At 40.4% G+C, this 16,146-nt stretch overlaps 1 protein-coding gene across 7 annotated transcripts in view; it reads right to left on the bottom strand.

The window, feature by feature from the left end:
- The window catches only part of tanc2b (tetratricopeptide repeat, ankyrin repeat and coiled-coil containing 2b), a 118,545-nt gene extending 107,966 nt beyond the window's left edge, over window positions 1-10,579 (bottom strand). For 4 of the 7 annotated variants that reach the window (XM_058621350.1, XM_058621352.1, XM_058621353.1 and 1 more), the window contains exon 1: window positions 10,099-10,578. The gene's annotated coding sequence lies outside the window, so the exon portion shown is untranslated. Of the gene's footprint in view, window positions 1-10,098 lie in introns of all 7 variants that reach the window. The other 3 variants (XM_058621347.1, XM_058621351.1, XM_058621348.1) reach the window with 1 other exon arrangement.
- Between the last annotated feature and the right edge of the window lie 5,567 nt (window positions 10,580-16,146).

The raw sequence follows: 16,146 nt of genomic DNA, 5'->3' as shown, positions 1-16,146 counted from the left end.
TGAAGGGGGAGGGGAGGTATTACTTCACCTTAATAATGAAACTAACATGGTCATGGAATGTAAAGTAAAATGAGTCTCTCCCTCGGTTTCTCTTCATTTCTAAATTTCCCACACAACAAACACACCTACAGGAGGTTTAACATCAAATAATGTCTAAATGTATCTAAGTTATCCATATTATACATATTATACATATTATACACATACAATATACATTACACAATATATAACGAGTGTCACTGGTTCTCATTACCTCTGTGACACAAGTTAAAAAATGAATGCTTTGGGGCATTCTGCGTCTTCCTGACTAAATAATATAGTTCTGTTTGAACTGGCATTAACACAGCGGGGTCTTCAGCTGGATATCAATTAGAGGCTAATTAAGGTGTTTCGAAATGGCAGACCCTCTAGCGTCCCATCCCCCACTGTGACACACGGACGACCCTTACCTTGACGGAAGGTTGGCCGTGTTCCTTCAACGCCGTCAGAGCAACATTCAGGGAATTGTCTCAGAGATACAGTAAAAGCAAAAAACGTTTACAAAAGCTTCAATAAAACAAAAAAGGATGCTATGGCAAAATGCACAACAGATTTATTCTTCCAGAGGCTCCAATAATTGAATTCAGCGATGAAGGAAGTGCTCAGATTATTGAAGTTAAAGTAGAAAAATCACACTATAAAGACTATGTGTTGCAAGTCATTAGTCGATAGAGAGAGCGTACCAACAGTAAGAATACTCATTAGCCACATTAGCCAGTTCCAGTGCAACACATTACATTGCACTATACAGATCTATTATTGAATTAGAACTGTTGACGCATTCATGTGAGAGCAACACTTTACTGTTGCCCGCTAAGGGTGGAGATTAACAAGTAACCACAGCCATCAGCTGCCAGACAGACATAGAGATAAAGGAAGTGCATTTACCTCTGTGGGGGAGTCAAGTAGAAGTAAAGCCTTTGACGGGGTCACAGTAGGAAAATCCCAGGTGTAAATAATCCTGTTATTGATTGATTAGCTAAATTCCATACAGCTGGCCTCAGTTTCGGGGCGCAGACATCGTTAGTGATATCGGCGACACCTGTGCTTTTACTGCTAAAACATGTCACAACGTCTGCAGGGGAAAAATGTTTGTTTACCCACCCAGCCTTGTGCAGCTCCTCTTTATCCCCGCCATGGTGTGTAGTTTTGGGGCAGAGGTGGTGTATAGTATTTTTAGGCAAACTCAGAAGGGACTCTTTGTTCGGAACGCTAACACAATGAACTCTCATGCCTGGACAAGGACGTATTATGGTGACTAGGGGCTAAGCGGTAGACCGCTCCCCTACCTTAAACACAAGCCACCCGGGCACTGTGTATGGAGGCTGTCAGCAAGACCATCACATAAAACTCACTAATCTTTTTTTTTTTTTCTTTTTCTTTTTTAAAAAGGGCACTCGTACAGACAATATCTGCATTCACACACATTTGCAGGATTGAATTAAGCGTTAAACTAGGAGCATTATACTTAAAACCACCATGAAGATCCCACAGACGGACTTTTCATCCACAAACCCATACAGCTGGAGGGATTGTGGTCAATCATGTAACATTCAGTTGAACTTAGAAAACGGAGTATATTTTTTTGGATCTGCATGCGCTTGCTTGCTTGCTTGAGTCACAGCAGCTTGAGTAACACACAAATGTGTATCAAAAAAAACAGTTTGTACGCTGTGCCACGTCACACCACAGGACTTCAGACTGACAGTAACCAGAACATGGGCAACTACAGTGGGCTGTGATTTGTTTAATTATATCATTATTTGTGGGACTGTAATTCAGTTATATTTGGTAAACATATTTCAAACAGTTTCACATGACACTGAAAAATGCCCATGTTAAGTAAAAGGAATAAAAAACAACAACTCAGCTTTGTATAATAATGTGGTTGGAAAAAACAAATACCAACAATATCATACATTCATTCATTGTCTTCCACTTTATCCTCCACATGAGGGTCAAGGGGCCACTGGGGCCAAATCCCAGCTGATATAGGGCAGAAGGTGGGGGAACACCCTGGACAGGTCACCAGGCCATTGTAAGGCCAACACACAGAGACAAACAACCAATCACTGTCACATTCTCACCCACTATTTAGAGTATCCAATTAATCTCTATGGGAGAAAACCAGAGAACACCCACACACGGGGAGAACAGGCCCAGACCAGGATGGGAACCAGGAATCTTCTTGCTGTAGAGACAAGAGTGCTAGTCTCATGTGCCACTGTGCAGCCCTAATATAACACAAACAAAGTCAAATTCCTCTGTCAGTTTCACATGCAGTGGTGGACCTTTTTTCCACACAAAAAAGTCTTAATTTCTTTGGCAATCAAATCAAATCCACTTAATAAACCTTAAAATGGCTGTTTCATCATCAATAACTCTCTTCTAGCTCCTGGTTACACACAGCGTCTTGACTGCCATCATAGACCAGATCATAATCAACATAGACATGTGAAACTATGCAGGTGGAAGGAAGACCTGAAGACCTGGTTGATGTAAGGCTTCACACAATGATAAGGATGGAATATCACAATCAAGATAAACCCCAACACGTGCCTTTTATCAGACGTGGGAGGAAGAAATGCCGTCAGCTCTGAGGCATGTTTGAACAAAAACAGTGAATATTTAAAAAGAAATTAAAAGTTGGTAAACTGTGTAGCACCACACTGCAAACGGGTCACTTTCTGTCATTCCACAAAGAGATGGAATTGTGGAAATAAAAGTAGCAATAGTTGACAAAACAAGCCAGGAAGAGGCTCGTGTAAGAGACATAATTACAGCAGCTGAGGTTTGTTTGCAAATCATGATCATTAAAGTCACATCACAAGCCTCTCCACTTATGTCGGACTCCTCTCCTTAAATCTCGGGGCTACCCTACTTAGATTCACAGCTACTCATGCGTTCTTGTTTCATAATACAAAAGGCATCTTTGAAAACAGACTCAAAACAATGCTACTTTTCAGAAAATCCTTTAATTTCTTCACTCCTACACTCATTGTAACACACCCTGTTTTGGCAAACAAAGCCAATGGAAGCTGCTGTATCTGCAACAACGTGTCCACTATGTTCTACAGACACACAAATGCCTGGCAAATTATAATGAAGTTAGCCCACTAATGGCGCTTCACATCACAGAGCTGAGGCCCATCTCCCACTGCTAACTGAGCAGCAGAGACACAGTGGAGCTATTTAGATATGACAGAGCGCTAGTGTTTCATTGACAACTTCATGCAAACCCACAGATCACATTACACATTAGCCTTGGCAGCAGCAGTGTCCGTGCACTGGCATTACGGAGTTGACATGGTGGTAACCCCATTTATCTTGTGATGAACCTATTATAGCACATTAAAATGACGGATAGCAAAGTCCGTGATTATCTGCTAAAAGTGACACCATGTTGTCACTGACAGGAACAGGAACCCTGTGCCGATCTGTTATTTATACAACACAATGAAGGAATTCAACCTTCAAGTAATGCGCCCAAGATTATGTCGGTGGCACATCGACCAAAGCCCACCCCACACTGGAGGATTTTCAAATCTGACGTGGGAGACCACAGACACAACAGACTTTGTAACTGATTTTCCACGTTTTTTTAAATCCTGAGAAAGCACAGACCAGACGACGCGGGGCCACACGCTTGGCGTTTAATCAAACGATTCCAGGGATTTGGGATCTCACAGAAACGTGTGACTTAACGTGAGTTCAGAATATAAACAGTGATGGAGGTGGACTGTCTGTTGGTTTTGTGCACAAAAAAACCCCCAAAAAAAACTGTGGGTGAAATCACGGCTGAGAAGACGGAATCAACTTGGCTTGTACAAGTTACGGTTCTAAACAAAAGTATGCAACATCCGTTTCCCACTCAATATCACACATGCATGGGGAATGCATATAATACTTCTGGAAGACTCCGATGTGTTTGATGACGTTAAATTTGTATCTTATTACCCCTCACACTAAAGGACAATTTGGCCAAATAATCTGTTCAAATCAGCCTAAAATCGGAAGGCACCCCACGATTGTCATGAATAGCACGTCTGTCAAAGCCTGAGCATGTCTCCATTTACTAGTTTTGACACTATGTAACTTCTGGTTTTGGGTCCGTGCCACAAAAAAACCACAACATTCTACCTCGACAGCATATGTCACAGCAAACCAAACAAACGATTCCTAAAAGCGTTATCCTTTACCTTAACCATAACAAGTTAATGCCCCACCCCTAACCTAACCCCAATTCAATCCTTAGCACTAAACATTTCTCAGGAATGACATTCTGCCATATTAGAATCTGGTTTGTGTTTATGCCAGAAAAGGTGAACACACACGCTTAAATGCACACATTTACACCTGACACATTAGTACAGTCAGGCTTAACTATTCTGTTCTCATGAACAGACATGACGTCAGAAGGCATTAGGATGATATGGGATTCTGGTGGCGTGGTAGCCTTAGGTGAAAATATCCAGGTATCACAGTATCACAGTATTGTGATTACAGCTCAAAAATGTCACCTCCTTTGAAAACACTGCCGACTGACGGCGTGCACCAACCTACAGGGGAGGAGTCGTGTTGCTCAAACATGACCAGAGACGAGTCATTAAAACAGCTTATGACAGAAGATATTAGCGCCCATGCCTAATCATCGGTGTGTATTTGAATAAAAAGGCATAAGAAAGCTAAATCCAATCTCATGCGGTCACAGGAGAGTCGTCCAGCATCCATTTTAACGCCAGGCATGATTTGTCATATACTGTGACAATTTCACTGAGGACACATGTTGTCTGAACAGGACCAGGAGATCAGAAACAGCTGGATAATAAAGCTTCAGTGGCAGATGTAAACCTCCATTTTCATCCATAAAAATTGATGGGAGTCACAGAGGTCAGCGTTATCCCCGACAACATAGAAAACTAAAGGTTACTGGTATCATAGCTGTTGCTCCAGCTTTCATGATGGATACTTTGCCATTCATCTGACATCAGCAGCTGGGGCCAGATCAAGCAGCTGCCTAATAGGCTAACAGGGATCCTGGGCTCCCAAGAGTAAAGTTTGAGTGGCAGACTGATTGGATTCAGGCGTCTAGCCAGCCTTTGTTATCCAAGAGCCGCGGCCATCTTGGCAGAATCACGTAATGTCATGTAATTTAAGTGGTAGCACTTCTAAAATATTACATGTACTACTTCTGCTCGTCTAGAGAGAGAGAGGTGATTAACTTTATTTCATTAAAAGCTGCAATGCAGCAACAGAGTCTCCAGTCACAGCAGTAACTGCCAATATGAAATATATCTGTGCTAACTACAGGGAAAAGGCTGGGAATTACTTCCCACACATCCCGGGCTCAGCAAGAACAAGCCTCTAGTCTCGAGCCACGTTCACACACAAAAATACATCAGTTTGAACGTGTAGCTGCGCGTCAGCATCTTTCCGGCCTGATTAGCCTTTTAAAGATTATTTTTCGACGTCTACACCAGGACATCACAACAGCAGAACACCACTTGGAATTCTACTGCAGGGCATTCACATGCCACCTGATCCAACAGCTGTACTCCATTTACACCAAGTGGCTTTCCACTGGTTTCAAAGCCTTGTTTGTAGTCGATTGCTCAAATCACTGTGTGCCACCAAGGCCATTCTGATAACTACCATGATTCTGACTATGATTATGATTATTAGAAGTTGAGGTAGGTGTTACACACACACACACAGCAGGGTCAAAGTAACCATATTTATGCATTTGAGATATCTGCATGTTTTAGAAATGAGATGTAGGTTTTAATCTGGAGGTGCAAATAAAAGTTAGACAAATAGGCTGCAATAACCCTCGCTCCAAACAGGCCCTCAGCCTTTTATCTGCACTGACTCGAAACAGCAGATCTTGTTACACACCGCCTCTACTGGGACATAAATAGTTACCATTCATGGCAACGGAACACATGCTTCTGCCAGATATACAAAATGCAACGCCCGTGTAGCAGACAGACTCAAATATGAAGTGAAAATAAAACATTAACCTCAAGTTATAATATATTGACGCGGTGCCCTGAGTTATTGTTATGGAACCATAAGGAGGCGTACATATAATAAGACACAGCAGATGAAAACACTGAAGCACTGAAACACTTTGATCCTGTGCTGTATTTTTGGTTGAGCTGCTGGATTATTTTTTAAGGTGTATATTCAACCTCTTTGAAGAAGAACAGGCAACAGCATGTACACGAAATACGACACAGTCTCACCAGCACCTTTCTTCCAATTTATTCTGTTTAGGCTTTTTTTTTTTTTCCGAAATGACAGACCTTCCCATACACACTGCACCATTCACTCGTGGCTTTGCTGAAATCACTCTCTTGCAATAACAAAGCAACAGAGAGCTGTGTGAAGTGGCACTTGCAGGAAAAAAAAAAAATCATACCCCAGAAGAACGTCAACCGGCTGATAGCCTAACACAAGACCTTGAACTATAGTCAAAGACTTTGTCACACAACTAGGTGAGGATTGGAGTTCAAATGTGCCAATCGGGTCTCAATGAATGTCCCTGACCCCCAGCAGTACAGCAGACGAAAGGATAACCATGAGAAAACTAGTGCAATATTCCTATGACGGAGGAGGTGAAAATCCAGAGAGGAAATTGGCCACTTACGTCAGAGTCTGTTCACTAACGAGACAGAATGGAGCGCGAAGAAGGCGCCGTTTTCTGCATCATTATTACATACTCAAAGGGCCTCAGCAGAAAATGGGGGACATGCCTGCGTACAACCTGTCCCTCGTTAACAGGAGGCAGTTTTTTTAAATGAGACTGAAGATGTATTTTTTTTATATATATTGGTGTACTTGTGTTTTACTTGCAGCCATTCATCAACTCTGGTCAAAGTCCACCTTGCCTTGCATTTCTTATATGATGCCTTCCCCACTCTTAAATTAAGTTACTGGCCAAGAAGGAAATAAATTAGGACCAAAATATCAATTTCTATTCCCTTTACCCTGCAATTTTTTTTTTCTAAAGTGATGATCATGCTATTCATGCTACAGTGCACACATACGTGTCTGTTTTTATGCATAAAAAAAACTGAAAAGCCAAGCATTAGTTTCCCCAAAAGGCCTTTCTGGTTTCTTTGACCGTTTTTCCCGATTAAAAACCAGCATTAAAAAGCCGCAATTCGCATCAGCACTCAGTGGCATGAATCAGAAATATCCCTGCGGACGACACCTTTATTCCCCATGCAGGAAATACTCTCACATTTTCAGAGCCGATAGGATTCAGAGAGCAACCCCCAGTGCTGTCTGGCTCGGCCGTGGATGCAAACCAAAAGAAACCATTTTTGCCTCATTAAAAAACAGACCTTTTCATATCTGAAGGAACAGTCAAACAGTCTTGCACTGCTTGAAGTCTCTTAATTAACCCCAGCAACTTTAAAAAAATAATACAAAATACACTGTCAGATATGGAGAGTACGTCCATTAACGATATACGTTTAAGAGTCTAAAACGGCTGCCGGTGACTTCAAAAGAAACATTAAAGGGGTTTAAACGTGATAAAACTTGAACGGTATTGTCTGACAGTCTGTAAATGTTTTCATTTTTTCACAAAAAGAACTGTGATTTTATTTTGTTTTGGTTTTTTTCATTTGATGTACCAATTTTATCTCAGCCATCCTCATCTGCTCTCCTCAACTAATCAGGGACTTCCTGAGACCCAATGAATAAAAATGTGCTTTCACGTATTCTGCAAAAATGAGTGCATTAAATTATGATCTATCGTCAGTGTAAAAACTGACTTCTTTAACTTAGGATCTCACCTTATACCAAAAAGAAAAACATTGCTTTCTGAAACCTCTGATGCTGTTGTTCTTCATGGGATGACAGCGTAACCACTGAGGCACATACAGTAGGTGTTCCATAGACAACACAATAAAAATATCTGGATGCTTGTACAACTAACTGACAGAAATCTACACTTTAATGTCACTAAAAGGCTTGTTTATTTCCGACATTCCTGATGAGGATTAGTCATTGAGACACAAACTAAGAATTCATGAAATGTTTAAACTGAATTACTTACAATTCAATCAGACCTGCATAATTTATCACACAACAAAGTGCATTCGAACTGGTGCAATACTGACATTGAGAGTTGAGAGTGGCTACTTGTATTAAAAAGTTTGTATTAAAAGATTTGTGGTGTGTTTTATTTATAATGCAGGTTTCTAAAGAGGAACAGAGTGAGACTGAAGGCTGTTTCCTTTGATCACATGCGGCAGCCAAGTCTTTTTAATTTTAACTTCTGTCCTCTCAGTGAGTGTGACAGGAGGAACCATTTTGGCTCAGGCTTTGGAAAACAAGGCCTTGTCACTGCCAGAAAGAGATAACAATGAAAGACATAAAGTTTAGGAATGGTCGACTAAAGACGGGGAGGAAAAAAAAAAACATCATGTTTTCATAATAGAAAAGATCCACACAGTGAACACACAGATGTGTACCAGGGGCTGGGATAGCAAGAGAGAAGCAAAACTAGCACATGTCACTGATGTGATGAGAGAAAGCTTTGAGGATGAATGTCTTTTATCTACGCCGAGTCGAGCTGACAACCAAGAACTTGAATAAAAAAAAAAGTACAGCGAAGACAGCAGGCATCTCCAGCCTCATACAAAAACCATGAGTGTTGGAACTCAAATCTTACCATTCTGCAGACCTATTTTTTTCCTCTCACAAAGTCTATATCACAAAGCCATACCTCATGATTGTGTGTGATAACTCGGAAAAAAAAAATACATATAAACCTTTTCCTCAGTGACAGTTTTGCTATTCTACAAAACCGCTCCCATGTTCAATCCTATCCGAGTAACAAGAAACATCCTAAAACAACTGCCATGGTTCCTCACTTCTCACAACATCCCCCATCCAACTATTTTCCACTATAAAAAGTGGCATATGGTGATCATCAGGAAATAAGTATTTTGCCTTGCAAACAACAGGCATTACCCAGATTAACAGCCTTTTGTCGAAACATACTATTAGCACATAAGACCCTGTCGAGAAGGACCAGATGTCAGATAATAGGCTGCGCGGAGTGAGGTAGGTGCTGGCCCGAAGCCACTGAACAAGTAAGAACAGCTTCTTCCATATAAACCTCTTCACTTTATGGACAGTATGTTGTTTGGGTGGGCAAACCCCTTCTTCCTTATGATGTATAGGTTAAATATAGGGTGCACACAGGGGGAAAAGTAGCTTCTAATTGTCCCATGTGTGTAACCCAAAATAGACTATATTCACCACACACCCAACACTGCAACTAACGATTTTCATAACGGATTCATCCGTCTATCATTTTCTCAATGAATCACTTATTGTTTTGTCTTAAAAATAAAAAATAAAAAAATGCAGAAAATGGTGCAAAATGTGATTCTCGGACCTAAAAAATGACAATGTCCACAGGCCAAAGATATCCAGTTAACTGTCACAGAGGACCAAAGAAACCAGATAATGCTTATATTTAAGAAGCTTAAATCAGATTTATATAATAACCAATGAATAAACGATTAATTGTTGCAGCTATACTAATACACCTTTACCATGCTGCAGAAAGGATTCTGTTTTACAGCAAATCTTGCAGCAGCCTCCCTGCCCAGTGAAGTCTGTATGTGTGTGTGTGTGTGAAAGATTATCACCAATGAACAATATAATTAAAAAAAAACACAACAATGTGTTGCACACATCATTTTCACAAAATACATTAAAAAAAATTAAAAAAAACCCAGACATGTTCCAGTTTGCTGAGGAAAAATGGCTTGTTATTGTGCACAAAGGACCTTTTGAGTCAATCTCATTAAACACTACTGGTGGGGTGTTTATTGGCTTAGCTGCCTGGCTGCGCTTTGCCTATATGAACAGCAGCAATAAATAGGCATTAAAGGTTATAGATCGGCTGCTGAAACTGACACTTCAAACAAAAAGAAATGATCAGTGGCATTTCTCAGATTCACTTGAACATGACAAACTAGTTGAGGATCGGCAGAAGTTGCCGTTGGGGAGAAAACAAAAAGCACAGATTACCTGATTCAGACTTGAACCTTTGTTTTTCTGACCAGCTTTGGCATCACATCAGAGCCTCCTCTGCTGCTGCTGCTACTGCTACTGCTGCTGTTGCTCCTATACAGTGTCTGCTGCTGTTGCTGCTGTTGCTGCTGCTGCAGCGCTCACTGCGCGGCTCCACGGTCCAAGAACTCGACCACTCGTCTTCACGTTCCCAATCGGTCCGGAAAAGCGTTAACAGCACCGATCCGAGCGGCTGCATCCAGTGTAGAGGCAGAAGGAGACGCGCACAGCTGCGACTCTCACGGGTCGTATAAGAAGGCGCTGACTCGCTCTGCAGTAGGCAGCAGTGACCGGGCTGACGGCTTCTTCTCACCCGCAGAGTGAGCCAAGTGTCGCGGCCGTTGACAACATGTGCCTGTGTGTGTGTGTGTGTGTGTGTGTGTGGTGCAGTCAGAGACAGTCGGTGCCCAGTGCCACGCAGCGCCGCAACATGGAGCTGCTGCTGCTGCTGCTGACCTGCCTATCACTGCGTCAAGTCCATGAAAGCTATCAAACACACAATTTCCGGTGCCTTCTCCTTTTCAAAATAAAAGCACCAAGGGGGTTGTCACGTTCAAGGCCCCGAAAACAAAATAAGAGTACATCCCAAAAATACACTACATTTATATAATAAATAGCTATAATAGCTAAAATAAAAAAGAATAACAATAACAATAATAATAATAATAATAATAACAATAATAATTATAATTATAATAACAATGATAATAATAATAATAATAGTAATAATAATAATAATAATAATAATAATAATAATAATAAAAAAACTACGCACTGGTATGAACCAGTCATTTACAGAGACTGGGTCAGGACCCACATATATGTGTTGCAATTAGATTTGCAGGCTTTTATTTAAAGGTCCAGCGTGTAAGAATTTGTGACAGCTCATCTGAGACTGCCAAGAATATCTGGGATGTGCTGTGAGCAAGACAGGCTGCAGCCAGACCCTTGTCGTGACTGCAGACAGCAACAGACATAGCCCACCACTCCCTTTCCTAAGTGCATCAGGAAACTACAGTGGCCTTAGCATACCAAAGATGTAAGCGCTCTCACAACCCTCTTACACTCACACACTGCTGTTTATTATTCTTAGGCCTGCCCCCACACGAGTGGATTTTCAAATCTGACTTGATTTTGTAAAAAAAAAACGTGGGGACACAACAAACTTTGTAACAGACTTTCAATGTTTTAATCCTGAGAAAGCACAGACTAGATGATCCTGTCAAGACGCAGGTTTAAATCATACGATTTCAGGGTGGGGATTCCAGGAATTTGAGATCTCACAGAAACTCGCATGATTTAACGTGACTTCAGAATATAGACAGAAATTTGTAAATTGTTACACACTGGATCTTTAAGTAAATAACACATAAATGAATGTGTGTAAATTGCAATTGTATTTCATTTATCAAACAGACATATGCTGGACATGGCTGGTTTACCTGTTCATTGGTCTTGTCACAATTTATATAGTGAAAGTAATTTATCATCTTTACAAAGTGGGTCCCTGTATAAAAGTTTAAGAAGCTCTGGTACAGACAATGCCACAGATTCTAACTTAACAGTAAATTTAGATAATAAATGTGGAGCTCATAGTCAATGATTTTGCCGCTTTTCTCTTAGAGGAGGGTTAGGTTTAACTGAAGGCATAAAATGTAGGGCTTGACTTTTAACACTTTTCTTATGAATATAGAGCTTGGCTTACACAGTCTTCCAAGTCATTTTCATTATTTGAAAAGCCAAATATATTGCTGAAGCTTAACACAAAATCAACATGATCCTAAACTAATCGAATAATTGCCTGTTACAGACCCAGAGTGTTCAGAGAAACAAGTTCAAACGGCAGACAATATCTGGGTGCATGCTGCAGAAGTATCACTTTGACTTTATCAGCCAGTAGATTTCTATTAGAAAATGTGGTGTCCCAACCAATAAACTGTCATTCAACAGATTGCAGTCACATAATTATCATAAATTATTCATAATTATAATGAATAATTTATGATGAAAAGAGGAACTAATACCTAAATCATTCATAATTAGTCAAGGGAAACAAGGTCGATGCCAATCAAACTTCAATTCCTCTCCCCTGGCGTTTGCCATTTGAAATGATAGATGGACAAAAGGTTGGCCAGAGTCAGACATTAGTCTGACCTCCTCCTCAATCAGTCAATAAAATTACAGGCCTATCAGCCAGAATTACAATCAGGGAGCAAAACTAACTACACACAGTGCATCAACGTGGCATAGGAGTTCAATGGCCTTGAGCTGACCGACGTAAACATGTGAGGCACCTTTGTAATTTATCATCATTTAACTAATATACATTGTTTATTTGAAGGATCAACAATTGATATTGATTATATTCTTCTATCATTGACAATGACTTGTGATTGTCTGTTTTAAAAGCCTTTTTATTCAACACAATATTACTCGCTGATTCTTTCTGATGAAGTGAATTAAAATATACCGATCTGACGCATGTGTTGATTTTTGAAATTTTTGTGCTGGATGAATGTGTCTGTCAATCGGTGTGAATGGATGAATGGCAAAACTGCAGTGTAAAGCAGCGTTGAGTGGTGCTAAATAAATATAAATACGAAGCATTTACCATTTTTACTATGACCTGGATGAATGAGGATCTACACAGACACACTTATCTGACCTTAACTGTAATGTGCTTATTCTTATTCTGTGATTAATTCATGACCAGCATGTATTCAGATATGAGCCTCTCACAGCAGTTTCCTCCTGCTCAGCGTCGCCGCTCCTTTTTCAGTAAACACTGAGTCTATTTACTCATGCACCAGTGACAGACTACACCTTCTTCAACAGCCTGTCTAGGATCAACTACGAGTGTAACCTTTGCCTTTTTAAGTGTGAGCTTCACGGGGTCACACTGCAGTAGCAGTTAAATGGCCCACTAAAGTGTTCTTTTTTTCCCCCCATCAATGTAATCTTTTTAATCATCATTTTACTGTTACTCTAAAAAAAACAAACTGACGACACGATGTGCTCTGTCATAAAAACTAATCACACAGTCTAAAAAAGGATAGAGATTATCCTTATCTCACATTTGACAGTTGCCAACATCATATGTCTCAGCTTGTAAGCATCGTACCTAAATATAGCCTTCAGTTGGCAGCCATAGTGAACCTGCCAAAGGGCATATTTGTACTTTAAAAGGCCCCCTCTCTGCAAATGGTAATGAGAAATACTTGAGGGAGGCCCTGGAAACAGGCATCAGTGCAGGGTATCTGACATACTCTGTTTATGTGTTTGTCTATGTGTTTGTCTGTGTGCGGGGGGGAGTGGTGTGAGGGAGTGTGATGGATGAGGTGGTCACAGATAGTCCCCAACCACTATCCCTATACCCCCCACCCCCAACACCAACACTGCCTGGAAACACATACGCTTCAAACCTCCCGTCACAGCTCTTTTTCGCCTCTGTCTTTCACTGTTCGTTCCCCTCAGTCTGAATACAGAGAGTAAAAAAGAGTGAAAACAGTGAAGGTGACTGTGCAGCCTACACTCCATAAAGCTGTCTGCAAGGGGAACTAAGATTAATGGACACAAAACACAAAATTGCAGGGAGATTAGCAGAGTCATGGGTAGCTAGAGAAGTAAGACAGTGACTCAGTGAAGCCCCAATCCTCTGCTTAACCCACTGGAGCTCAGGCTCTGCTCGCAACTATGTGTGACTGGAGAGAGTTTCTTATAAACTTCACTTCGATATTAATATGAGACTCAAAGATCACAGGGTCTCGACTGTGACTGTGTGTTATGATGGAACAGCGATTCAGACAGAAATGTGTGTTGTGGAATAGTTTTCATTGTTATGGTTTACTTTTGTGAACATACATGAAAATTAATGCTGCAACCAGCCACCATCCTGCCAGCAGGTGGTGCTATAATTATAATTTTGGAGCAGATTAGTCAATGTATCAATCAATGATAAGTGAATTATTCTTATATTCTGCTCCTTTATACTATTCTCCATAAGAGAACCAAATGTGTACTTGTTATGCTATATAGTTTATATGATAGAGCAAATGAATTATGATGCATTTATTATACAGTATGTCAACCAAATGTTTTCAGAGACTGAGGAGGTCCAAACATGTTTGCTCATAAAGCTCCTTAAACACTATAATAGTAAGTTAATGATTTATCTGCAATTTATCAGCATCAACTACAGCTTCATAAATGATGCCTTATCAAAAAGTGGTTCTGCTACTTTATCTTAAGTAAAAGATCTAAGTACTTCCAGGCTACATTATCTTTTGTCTTTCCTGTTTTGCATCTGTGTGTTTAATTTGAACTCAACATCAAAATAATAATGTCTCCACCCCCCCACAGTGGTAGAAACACAGCAACAGAAAATGACAGGCTGCTTTAACTCTCACAGAACATCCAGTAGCAACAGTGAGCAAAAGTGAGCATAGCAACTGTTGCTAGGGAGAGACAGGGCAGATCCCTAAAGAGCTGATCTGCTCATTTGGTACATCAGCCATTTAAAACAAATCTCCTGAAGAATTTTATTTTAGCCTGGCAATACCAAAGTAACGTAATCTTGATCATTTGAGCATCTGTTTAATGAATTGACTGAAATGCAGCCGTTGTCACATCTGCAAATATTAAAGAACACAATTATAAATTTAAAAAATAATGCTGATGACGATCATAATAAATAACGATGTAATTCCACTCCTAACAGCTTGTGGGTAACCATGCAATGAGGTCATAAAAGTACCTCAGCGTTGAGGCTGTAGAGTGTAGTAGGAGCCAACCTCACGCAGTAAATACACCTGAGAGTAGAAACAGGTGTTACAGCCTCCTGCTCTCTTGCGTGCGCTAAGATTATTTCACACCTGACGATATCTGCAAATGTTGTTCTACACTAGCTGGCAGCCATCTGTTATGTTATAATAGAGTATGTGCTGGAAGCTACTGTGTGTATGTGGAGAGACAAGGTGCTAAAAATCTCTGTGGGGTTAATGCGAAAGAAACAAATGGGTTTAAAAAGTGAAGGGAAACTTTCGTGTTAGCTTTAAATAGACATTTATATATAAATATACTTTCTTTGTTGTACTGTATCAACGCTTTTTTCAGGATAAAAAACAGGGACGGAGGAGATTCCTGTTATGTAACCTTTTGCCCCCATGTCCATGTTTGCTGTGGGAGGCAGCTCATTCTACTCTATATAGAATTCGGAATATAAAAGGACCCCGGCTGTGGAACATGTAACCATGTTCCATAAGAACAGCATCCAATAATGCTCTAAAGAAATAACTTTCCTTGATAGTCAGACTCCAAACCGTCTCTGCTTGCCACCTGCAGTCGCCCCATACGGCTCTGGGAAAAGTGTTTTGTCTGAGTCAGGATACCCACGGAACAAAAGCTCGGTGTCCTGCCATCATGCAAACTCCCGTAGAACCCAAAACATTACTGCATACTGTTTTTGTGATGTGTTTTTCACTGTAGGTTTATAGTAGGATTTGATAGAGCAGGTTTCACACTAGGTGTTTTTCTTTTTATCATTACCATTTACCATATGAATTATTATTGATGGACATCACCCATTGTGCTCCCAATTAATTCTGAAGGACTTTGACTCTAAATCATTGGTCTGCCACTGCTTTTAGGTTTCTGTCGTCAGGCTCTCTAATGTCTTTTATTGTCTTTATGTCATTTGACTGAGTAGTCTGTGTTGCTGCTGTCTCTTGGCCAGGATGCCCTTGGGAAAGAGATTTGCAATCTCAGTGCTATTATCCTGGTAGAATAAAGGTAAAATAAAGAAAATGCGTTTTAATATGTTTCACCTATTTGATTTCCTCCCTGCACATTTTCAAAGAAAGCACAGATCTGAACATGAGTGATGGCACATTTGCAAACACCTTTTCAGATGACACTGGGTGATTTCCTGGGAGTAACACCACTGCTCAACATATTCTTAAGATTTTAAAGAGCAAGTCAAAGTAATTACAACATCAGGAGTAAGGCTGG

This window comes from Solea solea, chromosome 21 (assembly GCF_958295425.1).
Source record: "Solea solea chromosome 21, fSolSol10.1, whole genome shotgun sequence".
NCBI lineage: Eukaryota > Metazoa > Chordata > Actinopteri > Pleuronectiformes > Soleidae > Solea > Solea solea.
This window is presented reverse-complemented; position numbering and strand designations above follow the sequence as displayed.